At 41.4% G+C, this 22,721-nt stretch overlaps 1 long non-coding RNA gene across 1 annotated transcript in view; it reads right to left on the reverse strand.

Moving 5' to 3' along the window:
- LOC124803641 overlaps nucleotides 1–22,721 on the reverse strand; it is a 1,814,685-nt gene that overhangs the window by 1,755,851 nt on the left and 36,113 nt on the right. The gene's annotated exons all lie outside the window — the stretch shown is intronic.

The raw sequence follows: 22,721 nt of genomic DNA on the forward strand, positions 1-22,721 counted from the left end.
CTTGTGTGAATGCTCTGAAAAGCTAATTATTTGCATATCACAGCATCGTCTTCCTGTTGGTTAAATTTCGTATCTGTAGCACGTCATCTTCGTGGTGTAGCAATTTTAATGGCCAGTAGTGTAGTTTCCTCATACCCTGCACTACTATGTATGGTAACGTTTCAAAATTATTTTCGCTGAGATGGCAAAAGAAATTTATACTATATTGCTCTTTTACATGTTTCATCCTACTTTGATCACAGTTTTTAAACACTTCTGTCTCCACCCGCAATTTATCTCCATATCAGTGCACAAATGTGTGTGTGAGCATTCTTAAGGTCTCAACACGTTTCAGTGCAACGCATTGCTTTCTATTTTCTTTCACAGGTCTGTAGGTGAGGTGTTTTCTACTAGTTAACAATACGTACTGGATCCCCGGTTTCGTCGCAACCACTGAATAAATTATGAGTAATAATTTTCAAGAAAGGCGGCCGAAGACTTCCATTATAAGGAGTCTCCCTCATTCTGGTGATATACATCTACAGAATGTCAAGTCAGGTGTTTATCTTATTCTGTCTTTTCCTCGAAGTATATTTATTAAATTTTGCGCTTGTTGATCTGTTTTAGAGGTTTAATCTGCCGTAGTCCCTTACCGAACAGCCAGCTACATAGCTCATTAACCCATCAGCGTCCATTGGTGACGTATTAGAAGCGTAGTAAGTAGCGTATCTGGGATTCCGTCTGCTTTTATAGTTTACTTCCTCAGTCTTGCTGGTATGGTTAGGATGTCTCCTAGCAGTATGCGGACGCAGGTGGAGCTCGCCGCAGCTCGCCAACAGCTGAATGCCCTTTTGGCTACAGTCAGTCATCTTCAGGCTGCTGCCTTGGGGTGTAGCGTGGCGGAGGATCTGATGCGTCGCATGAAACACCTCAGGTGTCGCTCGTTTTGTCCACGGTATTTTCTGCCGAGTGACCTCCTAGTGTATCTGATTCAGTGAGTGGCGGAAGGTAACGCATTCGCCTTGCTCGAGGCAGAGGGAAATGTGGAGACTGGTCCTCTGGCCTCGCCCATTCACTCTGAGTGGATATGTATCTGATACTTTAGCAGGGTCCGAGCAGGCACAGGGGCAGACGGGCTTAGTAGTTACTGGGAGTTCCAGCGTTAGGCTTTTAACGGAGCCCCTTAGAGTTCGGGGCTGGAAAGAAGACCAATGTGCGTTCTGTATGTCTGCCAGCGGGCCTCATCCGACATGTGTTGGCGGCCGCGCAGGGTGCAGTTGTCTGCAAGTTATGGCTGACGTTGGCACAAACGATGTCTGCAGCACGGGTTCTGAGACGACTCTCAGTTCATATAGGGGGCTGAGACAGGCGGTGGAGACTGCTGGATCAACATGCGGAATGCTATCTGAGCTCGCAATTTACAGCATTGGTCCCAGAGTTGATCGTGGTCCTTTGGTTTGCAGTCGAGTGCAAGGTCTCAAGCAAAGGTTTCGTCGAATCTGTTACGGTCTTGGCTTCAGCTTTCTAGAACTACGTTATCTGGTGGAGATTTATATTACTCCCGTTGATAGGTCAGAAGGAAGCAGCTACTCGGGTAGAAGAGGACTTCTGCAGTGCGCATGAGGTATTTTTAGGCTGGACGATAGTTTGAAGTGCACTGATGAACACTCGTCAGTTGATACGCAGCAAAGGAAGTCAGACCGCTCTCATAGTAACGACATTTGGACTGCCAAATTTGTATCAGTAAACCGTCGAGATATTCATAACAAACTTCCCGAATTTACTGCTCTACAGGAAATCGTTCAAATTATTCTCGGAACCGAGAGCTGGCTAAAACCTGAAGCAAAATGCTCTGAGATATTTGGCGAGTCGTGGAACGTTTATCGCGGGAGAGGGCACATGAGGAGTGTTCACTGCAGTTAGCAAAAATGTTGTCTCAAGTGAGGTAGAAGTGGAGTGCAACAGTGAAGTTATCTGGTTCCGTTTAACAAATGTAGATGAAACCAAATTAGGTGTCAGAAGTTTCTAACGGCCACCCGATTCCACTATCAGAGTTCCAAAGTAATTAAAAGAAAGTCTACGGTCAGTAGCGCGTAAATACCCAGATCACGCAATGCTACTTGGAGGTCACTTTAACCTACTACGTATAGACTGTGATGTCTATAGATTTATTGCAGGGCGTACAGACAGATAGTCGCGCGAAATACTACTGAACACTTCTTATGAAAACTGTTTTGAGCAGCTAGCTCGGCAAACTACACGCAGTGAAATAATTTAGACCTTATAGCTAAAAATAGGCCTGATCTTGTCGACAGTGTCAGTACAGAAACGGATATTGACGATCATGTTGTCATTAAAGCAACTATGATTATGAACGTTAATAAATCAGGAAGAATAGGAGACTGTTTCTGAAAGATAGAACAGATAAGCTTTTACTAGGATCTCACTTATACAGTGAATTGGCATCACTTACTTTCAGTAAGATGAAAGTAGAGGAATTATGGGCCAAGTTAAAGAAGAGTGTATATTGCGGACTGTAGAGTTATGTGCCTAGTAATTGGCAAAAAACCCACCACAGTTTAATGACAAATTTCGGAAGATGCAGAGGAATCAGAGGCTGTTGCACTCTCGGTTGACATCAGGACGCACGGATGACGACAAGCAAAGGCTAGTAGAGATTCATGCATCTGTGAAAAGGTCTGTGCGAGAAGTACACAGCAATTGCCTTCATCATACCTTAGCAAAAGATCTGGCAGAAAAGCCGAGAAAATTCTGGTCCTAATTAAAATAGCTAAGCGGATCTAAGACTGCCATTCTCTCCCTTGTTGACCAGGCAGTTGAAGATAGCAAAACGAAATCCGAAGTTTTAAATTTCGCGTTCAAGAAATCGGTCACAGAGGAGAATCGCACAGACATACCGTCATTCAAGCATCGGACAAACTCCAAAACGGACGACGTAATAATATGCATCCCTGGCATAGAGAAACAACTGGAAGATATGAAAGCAAGTAAGTCACCAGTTTGGTTTTACAAAAAGCACTCTACGGCACTGGTCCCTTACCCACATTGCATTTATCGCGAATCTCACACCCAGCACAAAGTCCCAAGCAACTGGAATAAAGCACAGGTGACTCCTGTATAAAAGAATGGTAAAAGAACGGACACGCAAAATTACTGACCAATATTCCTAAGTTCGGTTAGCTCCAGAATCCTTGAATATATTCTCAGTCCGATTATAAAAACGTCCTTGAGGCTGAGAATCCTAGGTCACTAATCAGCATGGTTTTAGAAGGCACTGCTCGTGCGAAATCCAGCTTCCCCTTTTCTCACATGGTATACTGCGATGAAGAGCAACAGGCAGATTACGAATTTCCAGATTTTCAGAAATCGTTTGATGCGGCTCCACGCTGCCGGCTGTTACAGCAGGTAGAAGCTTACGGATTATGTTCCCAGGTATGTGAGTGGCTCGAAGAATTCTTAAGTAATAGAACCCCGAATGTTGTCCTCGACAGCTAGTGTTCATCAGAGAGAGGGGTATCATCAGGAATACCACAGGGAAGTGTGATAGGACCGCTGTTGTTACCTATACACATAAATGATTTGGCGGAGTTATATGACTGTAGGAAGATACAAGACGACTTAAACAAAACTCCTAGTTTGTGTGATGAGTGGGAAAATGTAAGTTAATGCGGATGTGTAGGAGGAACAAATCCACAATGTTCGGATACAGCACTGGTAGCCCATTAGTAGTCTACTGCCTGACACAATCTTTTAAATATCCGGGCGTAGCGTTGCAAAGCCATATGAATTGGAACAAGCATGTATGGACAGAGGTATGGTAGGCGAATGGTCGACTTCGGTATAATGGGAGAATTCTACAAAAGTCTGCTTCATCTGTAAGAGAAACCGCTTACAGGACACTGGTGCGACCTATTCTTGAATACTGCTAGAGCTTTTGGGATCTGTTCCAGGTCGGATTGAAGGGGAACATCGAAGCAGTTCAGAGGCAGGCTGCTGGCTTTGTTACCGGTAAGTTCGAAGAACACGTAAGTGTTACGTAGATGCTTCGTGAACACAAATGGGAATCCCTGGAGGAAAGGCGAAGTTCTTTTCGAAGAATGCTATTGAGAAAATTTAGAGAACCGGCATTTCAGACTGGTCTCTGAATGATTTTAATGCCACCAATAGACATTGCGCCAAAGCACCCTGAAGGTATGATACGAGAAATTAGAGCTTTTAGGGAGGGATATAGGCAGATGTTTTTCCCTCGCTCTGTTTGCTAGTGGAGCAGGAAAGGGAATGACTAGTAGTGGTGCAGCGTACCCTCTGCCACGCACCGTACGGTGGCTTGCGAAGTGTCGATGTACATGTAGAACTTATCAAAGATGGTGGAGGAGTGGACGGAAGTTCGAGCGGAGGAGTCAGCAACCTCCAACGGCATCCACGGTATGAGGATGCAGAAGTCATTGGAAGCCACTTAGATTAAAGACAAGGGCGTGTGGCATATAACAGAAAAAATGGCATAGAGAATTTTCCGTTGGCAAAAGATGCGGTTTCCCCCTTTTCGGATCTCCCTAAGTGGGCTGCCAGAAAATGATTCAGTAAACAACGAAAGTGTAATACTGTATAAGCTGGAGCGAGGAATGTTGAAATTCTAATTGTTTTAAGGAAACCATAAATTGTGCGACGAGAAATTCAAAGGTTCTGTCTGGATATAGTGGGCGTCACTGAACTGGTACGGATTTCTTGACAGTCGAACATAGTTCAGTATCAGCAGCAGCAAAATATGTAGCAATAGGAGTAGAATTCATCGTAAATAGGAGGGTACGGAAGAGAGTGAGCCGGCCGGAGTGGCCGTGCGGTTCTAGGTGCTACAGTCTGGAGCCGAGCGACCACTATGGTCGCAGGCTCGAATCCTGCCTCGGGCATGGATGTGTGTGATGTCCATAGGTTAGTTAGGTTTAATTAGTTCTAAGTTCTAGGCGACTGATGACCTCAGAAGTTAAGTCGCATAGTGCTCAGAGCCATTTAAGCCATTTGAAGAGACTGAGTTACTGTGATCAGTTCAGTGGTGCGATTATTCTCATCAGACTGCACAGTAAACCATTACCAACAAAATTAGTTCATATAGACATGCCATCGTCATAAGCGCAAGCTGAAATGTTAGAGAAGAAAGCATATGATTACTTTAAACGAGTAATACAGTATGTACAGGGAGATTAAAAATCTAATAACTATTGGTGACTCATTTGTTTTAGCAGGGATAGGAGTACAAGAAAGATACGGCACTGTATGTGCTTCGTAGTGGGAATAAGAAAGGAGAATGACTGGTAGTAAAAACGAACACACCGAATAAAAATCATTAGAGGAATAGGTGTATTTGGAAATTACACGGAAACATGGAAGTGGATTACATTATAATCAGACAGCGATTTCGAAAACAGGAATTGGACTGTAAGCCACACCCAAGAGCAGACATGGACTCATATCGAAATTTAGTGATAATGGAGAGCTGATTGAACCAATTGGGTGGTTGCTTGGGAGACCTAACGGAGTGAAAAGTGACGTCATCAGTCCTTCAGTCAAGAGCGAGTTCATCTGCATTTAGTGAAGTCAGCCATAAATATGATGTAATTATGAAAGCATGCAGGAATAGTAAAATCGAGGCACTGCAAACAATATTGATGCCAGAGTTGAGAAATTACTTATTGAGACATACAAGCTGTAGTCGTCGAATTGGCATTTACTAATTATAACACTTTAATTTTATTGGCATTTCAATGTGGCATTTGCACACCATATAAAGGTATTGGGAGTGCCAGCCGCAAGAATGTAATTAGATTGTCACAAGCATTTATTTTTACAAATAAGTGTCTCGGACTTCGGCTATAAGCGCATAACAAATGTGTATTACAAACACTGACATCTTTTCATTGTTAACAATGAAATAAAATAATTATGTGCTCATTAACAACAAAAAATAATTAAAGGTCGTTACCAGTGTTCGCATTGTGGTTGCTAATAAACTGGCAGGCGGACTTTTATGGGAATACCGCAAGGAAAATCATTTACCAGGTGAAAATTTGAGTTGCTGGCGGCGTGGCAGTCCACAAGCTGAAGACCTTCATCTACAGTTACGGTGTTCAGCGTTTGCGTCAGCGATACATGTCCGAGTGGCAGACACGCGAACTAAATACAGTTCTGTTCAGGAGATGCACGGGAACTGAAGCATGAATCGAGTATGTAATGAGTAAACAAGCATCACCGTAAATGAGATATGTTGTAAACACTGAAATTACACACTGAAGATCTGCATGTGGTGCAGTACGAAGTCCTTTGGCTACGGATTGCTTCGACATGCACAATTGTAAATCTCTTTACAACAGTTCTGTTGCGTCTGACTGAAGTCGGAGTTGCGCAGATCTGACTGTCCTAACCATGAGCTGACGTCTCTGAGGATAGGTAAATACTGAATGGCGATATACGTCACTGTACTGAGGAGTGTCTCTGGAGGGGTCGCCGTGACGTCGGACTATGAGTAGAAGAGTGACGACTACTGGGACTCGACGCCTGTGCCGCCGCACAGGGGCGTGGACCTGGCGCCGGCGGGGTTGGACGGCGCCCGTTGCAGTACCGACCGCTGAAGAACGATCGCGCCACTTGTACTGCCAACTTCAAGACATCGAAGATGAGAGCCACTTGTGTGGTATCGATAGTTCAACGATACCACATCTTCATCTATACGCATACTCTGCAGACTAGCCACTTCCTTTGCCATTCCATTCGCAAATAGAGCGAAGGAGAAGTGACTCTCCGTGAGGATGATGATTATGATATCCCGTACGATGCGAGAGACCCGCACCGCTGTACTAGGGAAAGTCCAAACGGAGATGGTTTGCCATTGCCTTCCTCCATCCGTAATAGAGATGATTAATGGTGATGAAAACGACACAACAACATCCAGTCATCTCGAGGAAGGTGAAAATCCCTGACCCCGCCGGGAATCAAACCCGGGACACCGTGCTCGGGAAGCGAGAACGCTACCGCGAGACCACAAGCTGCAGACCCCGTACATGCCTAATTTCTGTTATCTCTATGGTGCTTATGTGAAATTTACATCAATTGCAACAAAATCTTTCGACAGCCAGCTTCAAAAGTCAGTTCTCTAAACGTCCTCACGAACGTTTCTCGGAAAGAAACGTTCTCTTCAGGGATTCCCACTTGAGTTTCAAAAGCATGATAACGTTTTCCTGTTGATCGAACATACTGGTAACAAAACTAACATCCCGACTCTGTTGTTTCGACGTCTTCCATTATTCCGTCCTGGTGGGGATCCCAAACACCCCAGCGGTACACAAGAATGTGTGGCACTATCGTTCTATACGCGCGGTTGCCTTTACAGATGACCCACTCATTCCTAAAATTCTGCCAACAGACTGAAGTCGACCATTCACCTTCCCTACTACAATCATTACTTGGTCTTTCCATTTCACGACGCTCTGCAACGTCACGGCTACATACTGAATCGACGTGACAGTGTAAAGTAGCACTCTACCTCTGCTGAATAAGGCGGTGGTCTGGATGTGCCACGCGGTGCGAGTCTTACAGTTGGGGTCAGAACTTCAGGACCAACTTTAGCAGCAGTGACGCTGATAAAGCCAAGTCTCATTGTAAGGTGTCAGGCGAATCCTACACCTTCCATGAAAACCCTGACATGATGCGCAAATCCAGTAGTATGTCACATAGCTCCAAATAAATCGTGACATTAAATTAACCAAGGTAATACGAGTAACGAGTGAGCGAATGGAATACCACAGACTAACACAAGAATGCCTAAAGGCATGTCATACCTTCCCACCGTGAGACAGACGCAGTTCCGAGGGGAGAAACGAGAACAGAAGCCGAGAGCAGAACCGTGTTAAGCTAGAAGGCCCTACGATAAGGAACGAACACCCACGTCGCCAGTTAACCATTAGGACCACCCCCCAGCCCATGTTAAAAGCTAGAGCCCTCCAGAAGAACAGTATAGATCTTACGATAACACTAAAAGGGCCACCCCAGCCACAAGTTTTAGCGTGAGACTTTTTCGTGTCTCTGTTACATCAGGACCACCCCCCCAGCCCATGTTAAAAGATAAAGCCTTCCAGAAGGACCACACCAGCTGCAAGTTTTAGCGTGAGACTTTTTCGCGTCTCTGTTACGTTGCCAACTTTAAAAACATTGCCCCACCAGGAAAAGTATAACGTTTCTCATTGGATAGACAGAATTTTTGTAGGCAGAGCTTAAGGTTAACATTGAGACCCTGATTGGTCAGATGAAAACACAGCCAAATAGTTTTTTTTAAACCAACTTCGGTATATTGTAGTAAGGAGAAGTTAGGACAGAGTTGCTTCCGAGACAGCGAGGTGAGCGGAGCTGTGCTGCCCGCCGCCCCGTGACGAACACTGACAAGGTAATGAACACATGCGATGCCGCATAACAGCGCACAAAGCTTCACTCAGAACTGCTGAATCTCGTCTGTTACATCCCCTTTTTGCGTAATACTAGTGTGGATCGTCAATTAAAGCTCATGGTGTTCACATTTGCCACTTGAAGTAAAAATCTGAAATGCGATGGTTTTTCTGTTATATAGTATTGAGAAGCCACATCTGACACTGTAATTTAAGACAAGTTAGATAAGTAATTAAAGATAATTGAGGGTACTGTAGACCATTTTGATAGTTTTCTCTTTTGTGAAAATCCTTCGATCCATTGTAGAACTTGGAAACCCACTCAGGGAATATTCGTTCACATTTTTGTTGAACGCAGTTGGTTTTTATCATACTGTATTAAAACATTTCCTTTTATCAATAGTGCAATTTATAAACAATGTTTTGTGAGTAGAATAAAATTTCCAATGGTAAACTTAACTGCTTTTTCGACGTTATTTTACCACATAACTAAAAATAGGAAAGCCTTGAACCCCTTACACCTAATTTAGTTAGTATTAAGATTCTTTTACAGGGAGTGCAGTGGAGCTGACGCTGAAATCATTAAGTATTTGGTTATATCATTGCTAGTCTCACTGAACTCTTCTGAACTCTACATGTCATGAGTGGTCTGGCGTCTCCTTACCAGCAATAGGTCCCAGGTTCAAACTAGTCAATTCCCTAAAAAACACGCTCAGAGCGTCGTTGCGGGAAAGTGGTAGGGAGACACGATATAGAACACAGACACCACGCAGAATGTTAGAAAATGGCGATCCGGCCAGAATGGTAAAATACCATGATTGAAATTCGACAACATGCCTAACTAGGTCAGAAAAATATCCCGTTAAAAAATTTTCGTAATAAAAAAAATTTTTTTTTGAAAGGCGTAAATAGTTGAAAACAGTAGCTGCAGCGATAGATGGTAAGAAAGTATTCAATAAAAAGTGAGACATTCTAGCAGAGACAATAGCATAATTAAGTTATGAATTTTAAAAATTGTTAGAATTAAGTTTTCTCCTCAATGCAAGCGCACATGTGGCGGATACAACGTTGACAATTTGGTTCTGACCCAACAAGTAAGTGAATGGATTGTCAGTCTTGGCTATAATAAGAGTCAAGTCGTGTGAACAAAAAGTTTATGAAACGCGTGACATCGTATGAGCGCATGTTGACTCGAAGTAGGGCGCGTAAATTGCTTTTAAAACAGAAAATAATGGATTCGGAAAGATTAGCAATGGCAGATCGAGACCTTGACCGAATTGAGGTAGAGACCCAGCATGAAAATGGACAGAGAATAGAGGACAGTACAACAGACGATGCAGTATCGCGAGAAATAGGACATATAACGCACCATAACGATTATAATGTACGTCAAGGCATAGAAAACGTAAGTCAGCATACGACAGAGGAGCAGAAAAGTAGAGAGACAGTCGATGAGGATTCTAACTTGCGTCTTGAATACGTAGAACCCATAGTACAAGTAATCAGAGCTCCCTCACCACACAGTACAAGAAATGGGAGCAGAAACGTGTCACAGTACAGTTCAATGCATTCGGTTGCGAACCAACACTTGGTCGAAAACACAGAGCGTGGGACGCCGGAAGAAAACGCAATAGGACCCACCAATCTGGCAGAATTATTACAACAAATTACGGAAACCATGACAAGGCAAAATAAAGACATAGCGAACCAAATTCAAATTCAGAGTGCAGAAACCACGAGACAAATGCGTGCGATTAAAGAACAAAACAAAAAAATTCAGTTACACCTAAGTCATACTGAAGACGAGGCAAAAGAATTTCGAGACGTGATAGGAAACTTAATAACAGGTCACAATCAATTGAGAACACACATTGACAAGGTACAAGCGGACGTACAAGCATTGCGTAATGACATTCAGGACGAGATCAAAACATTACATAACAATACCCAGGGAGAAGTCAAGAAACTAGAGAAACAGATAAACGAAATTACTAGACAAGCAGCAGGTACAGCGCGTGAAGTTGTTGAAAACAGTGTGTTACACAAACGTATCACAAATTCAGCGCTGAAAAGATATGATAACCGCATAGTCAAAATAGAAGCGCAAACGAAGTGACAATTTCAGAAATTGCAAACAGAGTTGTTGCAAACCATTGAAAAGCGTAGTGAACAGGATTGAACAAGCACAGAGTCTGCAACCACATCCGTATCTGTAACAGCACCAGAAAAACAAGCAATTAAGGAAGATATTACGCATTTGCGATTCCAATCACAGGCGGAAAGTAACATACGTGACAATGGAAAGCCCGGTCGCGAAGAATACAGTGCAATGCATTCAGCTACACGTTCACAACCGATGGAAGAAAATTATTGTGTACCACTCCAACGATACTACGCAAGGGTAGGCAAAAGTTACAGTGGACAATATCCAATGGATCTACCACAACCGGAAAGAACGACGGGAGAAATGATCAGAAACAAAAGTGGCGAGGAATCGCGAATTTCTTATGGAACTATGACGAAGTACGACAACGATCATTTCCTCACAGTCAAAAAATTTCAACACTTTCGAGAAGGAAACTCAGTACATCCACGAACTTTTATTGATCAATTCCGAGAAGGATTACCAGAACACTGGACGCTAGCACACAAATTAGACTTTATATGTGCACACATGTCAGGAACAGTCGCAGAAACCATGCAGAATGTTGCAGCGACATGCCGATCGTACGAAGATTTCAGAGAGAAGTTTCTCTCACGATACTGGTCTAGCGAAGCACAGAACAGAGTGAAGTACGAATTATTACAGAACCCATATTTTCAAAATTCAGGAGAGAAGAGTCCCGTGAAATTTTTTGAATTAATGGCAAAGAAAAATCAATGCTTAGATGTACCATAGAGTGAAGGAGAGTTGATTAAATTATGCGCGATGAAGCTACCATTGAAATACCAGCAATCGTTAGTAGGTCGCGGAGGCAATGACGTCGAAGCATTTAAAGGTATTCTAAGGGAACTAGAGTTCATATTTTCGGAAGATGACGCAAGAAAAAGACGAAGCCCACGTGAAAACGAAAGCAAAAAGCAGTGGAATCCACAAGACACAGTACGAAGAAACACTACTTACGAACCATGTGATAACTTCGCACCAAGAAACGACAATACATTTCAACAAAGAACCGGTTATGGATTTAGAAGAGAATATGGCAATAACTATAATTCACCCAGGAACGGTAACAACTATTACAGAGGGAATAACGACAACCGGAACGGGTACTGGAGAACCAATAGATCGACAAATTATCAACAAAGAAACCACTATCAACAAGCTGAACAAGAAAAGAGAATACAGATAGAAGAGGTGGAGGTAAGACCACCAAACCCCGATAAACGTTCGAATTGACAGCTAAGCGCCCATGCCAAAGAGAATGACGCACCGACCCAGGACAATTGCACCACCCTGAACAGAGAAGTAAACACCTTATCACGAGAAGAGAAGAAGGAAGAAACAAATCCGCAGGCACCAGATGAAAACGAAGACAGGAAAATAACAATATCGTGTTGGGACGAAATTAATTGGGAGAATACTGACGAGGAAGATGAATTACCAGAGGCATGCACAACGAATGTAGGAGGAAAGGACGAAGTAATGAGTATTGCAGAGCTATTTGAGATGGAAACCAGGGAAAGCGAATTCAATGAGGATAATGCGCAGTCGACAGAAGTTGAAAATAAGTTACGAGTGGGCACACAACCCAACGTATATAATGAAGGAAGTTATGAAGCGACAATTAGAGCATTTAGATGCGATTATGTGGAAGTAGCGACGAAGAAGGAGAAGATAAACGAGGATGAGGAAAAAGTAGAGGATGTTGAAGAAAGCGTAAATGAAGGAAGAAATAGAGAAGAGGAAATAAAAGAGAGAGAAGTAGCAGTCGAAGCTTATACTACAGAAAATTCGAATTCACAAGGGAAATTCCTAAAAAGACTCATGTATGATTCAGTGGAGGATTCGTTGACGCAAGAAGAAGAAGAACAGAACCAAGCCTTTCAAATTCAACCAATTGTGAAGGCCCTGGTAAAGCATATCCCAGTCAATATTTTAATTGATATCAGAAGTGAACTGACTGCGATCTCAGAAAATTTATTAACGCAATGTAATGCCAATGAGGAATTGCCAGTTCTGAAAACACGTAAGATTAAAGTAAGAGGTCCTATTAGAAACAATGCTGCGGAAGGTACGAGACAAACAAGGTTAACTCTTTCATGTCAAGGTAAAAAGATCAAAGCCAACTTCGTGATTATACCTAAACTAACTGTAGATTTGATTATAGGTGCAGATTTTTTAAATGAGAGACGAGCGAGAATAGATATGGGAAAAGGTAGCGTAACATTCGGGAATGTCACACTTCTCTTTGAGCAAAAGCTAAAATTAGAAGAAATACCAGTTATAAACAAACAATTAAGAATGACGCGAGATAAAGAGGATGAAGAATTAGAATGGTATGCACAAAAGGGGGAATCGCCTCAACTCATGTTAGAAGTCCATAAAGAAATCGACGAAAAATTGCAAGAAGTTCAAGGTATTTCGGAACACAGTAAAAGAGAATTTAAGGGTATTTTACGAGATAAAGCAGAGGTATTTTTACCTAAGACTGGCAGTATTAAACACTTTCAGTACATGTTTGAAGTAAAACAGCACAAACCATTTAGAGTGCCACCCTATACAATCCCATTAAGCTACAGGAATAAAGTATTCCAGGAAATATCTAAAATGTTAGATGACGATATTATTGAACCAGCTACCTCCACATATAACAGCCCGCTCCATATTGTACAAAAACGAGATGGGAGCATCAGGTTAGTGCTTGATTCCAGACAGATCAACACAATCATAATCACTGAGACAGATCGCCCAGAAAAATTAGAGGAATTGATACAAAACTTCCACGGTGCTGAGATATTTCCATTAATTGATTTACGGAGTAGTTTCTGGCAAATAGAATTAGCCCCAGAATGTAGAAAATTTACAGCATTTATCGTATTCAGTAGATGTTACCAGTTTAAACGATTGTCATTTGGTTTAAACATATCATCAGCAGCGTTTATTAGGGGATTTAATACTATACTCAGTCCTGAAATTTTGCAAAAAATTACTTGTTATGTTGATGATGTGATTATAGCAGAACCCTCTTGGGAACATCACAACCACACACTAAATCAGTTTTTACAGATCATGAAAGAGCATGGGGTCACAGTAAATACAACAAAATCCAAATTTGGAAGGCGAGATGTCAAATTTCTAAGACACATAATTTCCGAGGAAGGGGTAACGCCCGACCCAGAAAAACTAACGGCAGTCAAAGAATTCTGTACTCCATATAATAAGAAAACTCTCAGAGGATTTCTAGGTCTCACCGGATTCTATAAAAAGATTATTTTGATCGACTCTCTCGCAACACCACGCCTATGTGCAATGAATGGAAAAAACACGCCATGGGTATGGGATCAACAAGCCAATGAAGAATTTTTAAAAGTGAAAAACGCACTAACAACAGCACCCATTTTAGCACATCCTGATCACATCTGGATCTAACACAAAATTTTTGTATGGCCACTGATAGCGCGAAAACAGGATTAGGAGTTGTTTTATTCCATGAATACGAACAGGCAGGGCTAAGATCATATAGAACAATCGCATTTGCCATTCGGGTTCTCACAAAAAGCGAGAAAAACTATTCAGTCACGGAGCCGGAAGCATTGGCCATTGTATGCGGCTTCCAACGTTTTCGATACTTCCTATTCGGAAGAAAAACAAAAGTATACACTGACCACAAGGCATTACAATTTCTGTTGTCCGCCAAACTTACTCATTAAAACGGGCAACAGGTCTTACTATAAGTAAAGCATTTAGACAAGATTCTCTCATACAAGTAGGTCGAGTGGAACGAATAATTTCGGATAATGGCCCACAATACAAATCAGTGCAATGGCAGAACACGTTAAAACAACACAAAATAAAACCCATCTACATATCTAAGTAGAAACCTAGTGTAAATCCAGCAGGCGATGTATGAAGGACATAGGTACTTTATGACGATTATATGCAGGCAAAGACACATCACATGCGATGTATACCTTAAAGATTCTCAAGAAGTAATAAATGAAATGCCACATAGCACTACACTACTACCTCCAGTTACTGTACTTAGAAATATTGAACCCCCAAATATAACCAGAGAAAATGTTAGATATCCTATTGTACTACGTAGACAGCACAAACAAGTCATAGTAACAGCACTCTCCAACATTAGAAAGGCAGCCATTAAAAGAAAAGAAAGAGGAGAGAGAACAGCAATTAAAAGAACATTCTCAGTAGGCCAGAAAGTATTTGTAAAAACACACCATCTCTCCAGCAAGCAGAAACACAAAATACATAAGTTTTACGCTGCATACAAAGGACCTGCCATAATTAGCTGAATTGCTCATGATTATGCTGTGGAACTAATGAACCCAAAAACAGGCAAAACCTTAGGACTTCACCATGTGAGCCATATCAAAAAGTTTGAAGATTAATTTTATTACTGGTAAATAATTAGCACAATATTTCAAGTTTATGTTGCAGATAAGATCGTCAGGAGAAAGAAGGATGAAAAGAGAGGAAGGAGAAAAAAAAGAAAGTAGTTTCAATAAAAACAAAAACAAAAATAACACCAATAGTACCATAGATTAAGGTGAAGGGTAAAAGCGTAGATAGTCTAACAGCATGAAATACTAAGATTCATGACACAGCACAAAAATAAAAAAAACGATTTTGAGGATTCTTGTAGACGGTAAGACTCAAAATATCTTAGAATTGTAACATGGATAGGACGCCGAAATTTGTAAAGCTTTTAAGAAGGCGTAAAACAATGTAGGTACTAGACATATGTTAGATGATTATAAGTAAAACTTTTTCTAAGAACCATTTTAAAAACTCCAGCAAGGACAGGATGCAACGACCCACAAGTTGAAAGCGAGAAGTATCAAGAAAGGAAAGGACGTAATTAGCAAGACACGATTCCTACAAGGCAGAAGCGTCAAGAGAAGGCAAAGGACAGCGAAACCAACAGAAGGCCCTTGTAGCTGGAGCGGGTAGTAAATAAATCTGCTGCCAAGCTGAACCACAGGGTGGCAGAACCCTGCTGGGTCAGAACACGGAACCACACAGTGGTGAAAACCTGCAGAGACACGACAGGACACCTAACGCCAGAAGGGTCTCCGAACGCCCCAACTCAGTGGAGCGAGCAAGAAACGGCCTGACTAGAAGACCGCTTGGGCAAGCCACCACTGGCAAAAAAAAAGAAAAAAAGAAGTGTAATAGTCACACTACTGCTATTAAACAGCACGCTGATGTGCGAAACTGAAGAAAACTTCCGCAAAGTAAAAATAACATGCCCAAACAATTTATCAAACTGTTACTAAGAGGAGAACGCCAATGCGACTAGTTATCAATAAATATTTCCATATCCTGCCCAGAGAAGAACCAGGAAGCAAGTAAGAAGCAGACATAAAGCAGGAAGAACAGAAGTTGAAGATTCGCAAGATTGAGACCAAGAAAGAAGATGGGTGAACAATAGATAACATACCTTCCCAAATCCCTATCCTATTGTAAACTAGTCGTCTGTGAAGTATTACAACGAAAAACGACCGCTTTCTGCGACACATAACGATGAATTTCTTGCTTTTTTTTTTGTCATCAGTTTCATCTGGCCCGCCACGAATTCCTTTCCTGTGCTAACCTCTTCATCTCAGAGTAGCACTTGCAACCTACGTCCTCAATTATTTGCTTGACGTATTCCAATCTCTGTCTTCCTCTACAGTTTTTGCCCTCTACCGCTCCCTCTAGTACCATGGAAGTCATTCCCTCATGTCTTAGCAGATGTCCTATCATCCTGTCCCTTCTCCATATCAGTGTTCTCCACATATTCCTTTCCTCTCCGATTCTGCGTAAATCCTCCTCATTCCTTACCTTACCAGTCCACCTAATATTCAACATTCGTCTGTAGCACCACATCTCAAATGCTTCGGTTCTCTTCTGTTCCGGTTTTCCCACAGTCCATGTTTCACTACCATACAATGCTGTACTCCAGATGTACATCCTCAGAAATGTCTTCCTCAAATTATGGCCGGTATTTGATTTTAGTAGACTTCTCTTGGCCAGAAATGCCTTTTTTGCCATAGCGAGTCTGCTTTGATGTCCTCCTTGCTCCGTCCGTCATTGGTTATTTTACTGCCTAGGTAGCAGAATTCCTTAACTTCATTGACTTCGTGACCATCAATCCTGATGTTAAGTTTCTCGCTGTTCTCATTTCTACTACTTCTCATTACCTTCGTCTTTCTCCGATTTACTCTCAGACCAAACTGTGTACTCATTAAACTGTTCATTCCATTCAGCAGATCATGTAATTCTTCTTCACTTTCACTCAGGATAGCAATGTCATCAGCGGATCATATCATTGACATCCTTTCACCTTGTATTTTAATTCCACTCCTGAACCTTTCTCTTATTTCCATCATTGCTTCCTCGATGTACAGATTGAAGAGTAGGGGCGAAAGGCTACTGCCTTGTCTTACACCCATCTTAATACGAGCACTTCGTTCTTGATCGTCCACTCTTATTATTCCCTCTTGGTTGTTGTACATTTTGTATATGACCCGTCTCTCCCTATAGCTTACCCCTACTTTTTTCAGAATCTCGGACAGCTTGCACCATTTTATATTGTCGAATGCTTTTTCCAGGTCGACAAATCCTATGAAAGTGTCTTGATTTTTCTTTAGCCTTGCTTCCATTATTAACTGTAACGTCAGAATTGCCTCTCTCGTCACTTTACTTTTCTTAAAGCCAAACTGATCGTCACCTAGCGCATTCTCTATTTTCTTTTCCATTCTTCTGTATATTATTCTTGTAAGCAGCTTCGGTTCATGTGCTGTTAAACTGATTGTCCGATAATTCTCGCACTTTTCAGCTCTTGCCGTCTTCGGAATTGTGTGGATGATGCTTTTCCGAAAGTCAGATGGTATATCGCCAGACTCATATATTCTACACACCAACGTGAATAGTCGTTTTGTTGCCACTTTCCCCAATGATTTTCGAAATTCTGATGGAATGTAATCTATCCCTTCTGCCTTATTTGACCGTAGGTCCTCCAAAGCTCTTTTAAATTCCGATTCTAATACTGGATCCCCTATCTCTTCTAAATCGACTCCTGTTTCTTCTTCTATCACATCAGACAAATCTTCACCCTCATAGAGGCTTTCAATGTATTCTTTCCACCTATCTGTTCTCTCTTCTGCATTTAACAGTGGAATTCCCGTTGCACTCTTAATGTTACCACCGTTGCTTTTAATGTCACCAAAGGTTGATTTGACTCTCCTGTATGCCGAGTCTGTCCTTCTGACAATCATATCTTTTTCGATGTCTTCACAATCTTCTTGCAGCCATTTCGTCTTAGCTTCCCTGCACTTCCTATTTATTTCATTCCTCAGCGACTTGTATTTCTGTATTCCTGATTTTCCCGGAACATGTTTGTACTTCCTCCTTTCATAAATCAACTGAAGTATTTCTTCTGTTACCCATGGTTTCTTCGCAGCTACCTTCTTTCTACCTATGTTTTCCTTCCCAGCTTCTGTTATGGCCCTTTTTAGATATGTCCATTCCTCTTCAACTGTACTGCCTACTGCGCTATTCCTTATTGCTGTATCCATAGCGTTAGAGAACTTCAAACGTATCTCGTCATTCTCTAGTACTTCCGTATCCCACTTCTTTGCGTATTGATTTTTCCTGACTAATGTCTTGAACTTCAGCCTATTCTTCATCACTACTATATTGTGATCTGAGTCTATATCTGCTCCTGGGTACGCCTTACAATCCAGTATCTGATTTCGGAATCTGTCTGACCATGATGTAATCTAATTAAATCTTCCCGTATCTCCCGGCCTTTTCCAAGTATACCTCCTCCTCTTGTGATTCTTGAACAGGGTATTCGCTATTACAAGCTGAAACTTGTTACAGAATTCAATTAGTCTTTCTCCTCTTTCATTCCTTGTCCCAAGTCCATATTCTCCTGTAACCTTTTCTTCTACTCCTTCCCCTACAACTGCACTCCAGTCGCCCATGACTATTAGATTTTCGTCACCCTTTACGTACTACATTACCCTTTCAATATCCTCATACACTTTCTCTATCTGTTCATCTTCAGCTTGCGACGTCGGCATGAATAACTGAACTATCGTTGTAGGTGTTGGTCTGCTGTCGATTCTGATTAGAAAAACCCGGTCACTGAACTGTTCAAAGTAACACACCCTCTGCCCTACCTTCCTATTCATAACGAATCCTACACCTGTTATACCATTTTCTGCTGCTGTTGATATTACCCAATACTCATCTGACCAGAAATCCTTGTCTTCCTTCCACTTCACTTCACTGACCCCTACTATATCTAGATTGAGCCTTTGCATTTCCCTTTTCAGATTTTCTAGTTTCCCTACCACGTTCAAGCTTCTGACATTCCACGCCCCGATTCGTAGAACGTTATCCTTTCGTTGATTATTCAATCTTTTTCTCATGGTAACCTCCCCCTTGGCAGTCCCCTCCCGGAGATCCGAATGGGGGACTATTCCGGAATCTTTTGCCAATGGAGAGATCATCATGATACATCTTCAATTACAGGCCACATGTCCTGTGGATACACGTTACGTGTCTTTAATGCAGTGGTTTCCATTGCCTTCTGCATCCTCATGCCGTTGATCATTGCTGATTCCTCCGCCTTTAGGGGAAATTTCCCACCCCTAGGACAAGAGAGTGCCCTGAAATTCTATCCGCTCCTCCGCCCCCTTTGACAAGGCCGTTGGCGGAAATGAGGCTGACTTCTTATGCCGGAAGTCTTCGGCCGCCAATGCTGATTATTTAGCAAAATTTAGGCAGTGGCGGGGATCGAACCCGGGACCTAAGACGTTTGGATTATGAATCAAAGACGCTACAACTTTTTTTTTTCTTTAATCTCATTTTGTTCGCTTTTGTTCGTTGCATCTGCTCGTGGCGGACATCGTATGACATCCGTCTAAGTTCGTTGTTGATCGATTAGCTCAGTTTTTTTTTTATTACAGAGGGCTGCTAACCCTTTGACCGAACACGCTGAGCTACCGTGCCGGCTGTCCTAGACCACGCATACAAAGCCAGTAAACCACGAGATTCTGCACTCACAGGTCCATTCCATTATGGGACATCCACAACAACAACACACACTTGCAAAGCCAACAAGGAACGATGAAAGAAGCTGTAGATCAAATACTTACCCACACCCATCTCGCTCAAGTCCATCACCTTCGTGCAAAAAACATTCGCCAACCTCATGCTTAAACATTCATAGGATTGTGTGAATGTGTGAAATCAAATTATGTGATGTAGGAATTGTGCAAAAGAAACATGTCAAAATCTAAATAAGTTAAGCACACCAGACAGCTAATAAACTACAAAATAACAGTCATTGACTATGGACTTAAGTAAAAAATAGACTATCGATAAAAATAAGTCATTAGTTCTGAAATGTACAGTATATAAAGAATGAAGGTAAAGCATAATAAACACTAAAACTATATGCCACTTATTTTCTCCTCATACAAAATAAAAGAATAACTATATTTTACTTATTTTCTCCTTATAAAAACAAAGAATAAAAGATTATCTTGTTGGATGTTTTCCCTTTTTTTTAACATTTGTACCATTTGTTACGATAATATCTCAATCCTTGTGTATGTATATTTCTTTGTCAAAGCAATTCTTGGAAATAATTCTTATTTGTTAGTGTAACAATGTTGAAATGAGTGGCTAGAAACAAAAACATTTTACTTTTACTTGATATTTAGAAAATGTGTTAGGAATAGATATTACTTAATTACTACATTTATAAAAACAATATTTCTAAGAAAATCTATGTGAAAGACTCCTCACTTCCGATAACAAACTTCTTAAAAAACAAACTTCACAACTAAATAAAGAAATAAAATAATTAAAAATTAATGATTATAATAGAATAAAAATATTCTTCCCTTGTCAATATAAACATACTTTTGATAATAATGTGGAAGATATAAAAATATAAATTGGTAATACAAACTAGCATAGAACAGAATAACATGGCTGAACAGTAGGCAACAAAATTTAGATAACAGAATAATTTTTGACTGACCTAGACAATGATTCAATCATTGCCTAACTTCAGTGCAAAAATTAAGTTCGAAGGGTGGTGATATGTAGGGTGTCAGGCAAATTCAACACCATCCATGAAAACCCTGACATGATAAGCAAATCCAGTAGTATGTCACTTAGCTCCGAATAAATCGTGACATTAAATTAACCAAAGTAATACGAGTAACGAGTGAGCAAATGGAATACCACAGACTAATACAAGAATGCCTAAATGCATGTCATACCTTCCCACCGTGAGACAGACGCAGTTCCGAGGGGAGAAATGGAAACAGAAGCCTAGAGCAGAACCGTGTTAAGCTAGAAGGCCCTATGATAAGGGAAGGACACCCACGTCGCCAGCTAACTGCTAGGACCACCCCCCCAGCCATGTTAAAAGCTGGAACCCTCCAGAAGAACAGTATAGATCTTACGATAACACTAAAAGGGCCGCCCCAGCCGCAAGTTTTAGCGTGAGACTTTTTCGCGTCTCTGTTACGTCAGGACCACCACCCAACCCATGTTAAAAGATAGAGCCCTCCAGAAGAACAGTATAAATCTTACGATAACACTAAAAGGACCACACCAGCTGCAAGTTTTAGCGTGAGCCTTTTCCGCGTCTCTGTTACGTTACAAACTTTAAAAACATTGCCCCACCACGGAAAGTATAACGTTTCTCATTGGATAGAGAGAATTTTTGTAGGCGGAGCTTAAGGTTAACATTGAGACCTTGATTGGACAGATGAAAACACAGTTTTTTTTTTAAACCAACTTCGGTAAATTGTAATGAGGAGAAGTTAGGACAGAGTTGCTTCCGAGTCGGCGAGGTGTGTGGAGCTGTGCCGACCGACGCCCCGTGACGAAAACCGACAAGGTAATAAACGCAAGCGATGCCGCATATTTGAGCGCATAAGGCTTCACTCAGAACTGCTGAATCTCATCTGTTACATCCCCTTTTTACGTAATACTAGTGTCGATCGTCAATTAAAGCTCATGGTGTTCACATTTGCCACTTGAAGTAAAAATCTGAAACGCGAGGATTTTTCTGTTATGTAATTATTGAGAGGCCACATCAGCCACTGTAATTTACGACAAGTTAGGTAAGTAATTAAAGATAATTGAGGGTTATTGTAGACCATTTTGATAGTTTTCTCTTTTGTGAAACTTAATTTAAACCTAGATTGTAGATGTGATATGGCATAGGTCATCCTTCGATCCATTGTAGAAATTGGAAACCCACTCAGGGAATATTCGTTCACATTTTTGTTGAACGCAGTTGGTTTTTATCATCCTGTATTAAAACATTTCCTTTTATCAATAGTGCAATTTATAAACAATGTTTTGTGAGTAGAATAAAATTTCCAGTGGTAAACTTAACTGCTTTTTCGACGTTATTTTACCAGATAACTAAAAATAGGAAAGCCATGAACCCCTTCCACTAAATTTAGTTAGTGTTAAGATTCTTTTACAGGGAGTGCAGTGGAGCTGACGCTGAAATCATTAAGTATTTGGTTATCATCGCTAGTCTCACTGACCTCTTCTGAACTCTACATGTCATGAGTGGTCTGGCGTCTCCTTACCAGCAACAGGTCCCAGGTTCAAACTAGTCAATTCCCTAAAAAACACGCTCAGAGCGTCGTTGCGCGAAAGTGGTAGGGAGACACGTTATAGAACACAGACACCACGCAGAATGTTAGATCATCAATGGTCTTATCACATTGTCTACTCTGGTGTCTGCGGCTGCTGTCTCTACTACCGACTCTCGCCAGGATGTGCACCCTCTGCACACTATAAGTAATATAACTCATCCGCAGGACATCCTCTTAACATTCTCTACAGCTCTCTCCCTGAGCGTGATCATACACATGATTGGCCAGCTCATGTTCTTCTTATGATCTATCAGATTAGTGGACAATATCCTTATTAACTATTTTTTACTGTCGAGAATTCTCAGGCATAAATACACGACGCAACTTCGAAAGAATCCATTTTGGAAGACATTCCATTTCATGTCAAATGAAATGTCGTCCCGCGGACTTACTCATTTGTCGTCTCTGTCTTTATACAAG

Source organism: Schistocerca piceifrons, chromosome 1, assembly GCF_021461385.2.
Source record: "Schistocerca piceifrons isolate TAMUIC-IGC-003096 chromosome 1, iqSchPice1.1, whole genome shotgun sequence".
NCBI lineage: Eukaryota > Metazoa > Arthropoda > Insecta > Orthoptera > Acrididae > Schistocerca > Schistocerca piceifrons.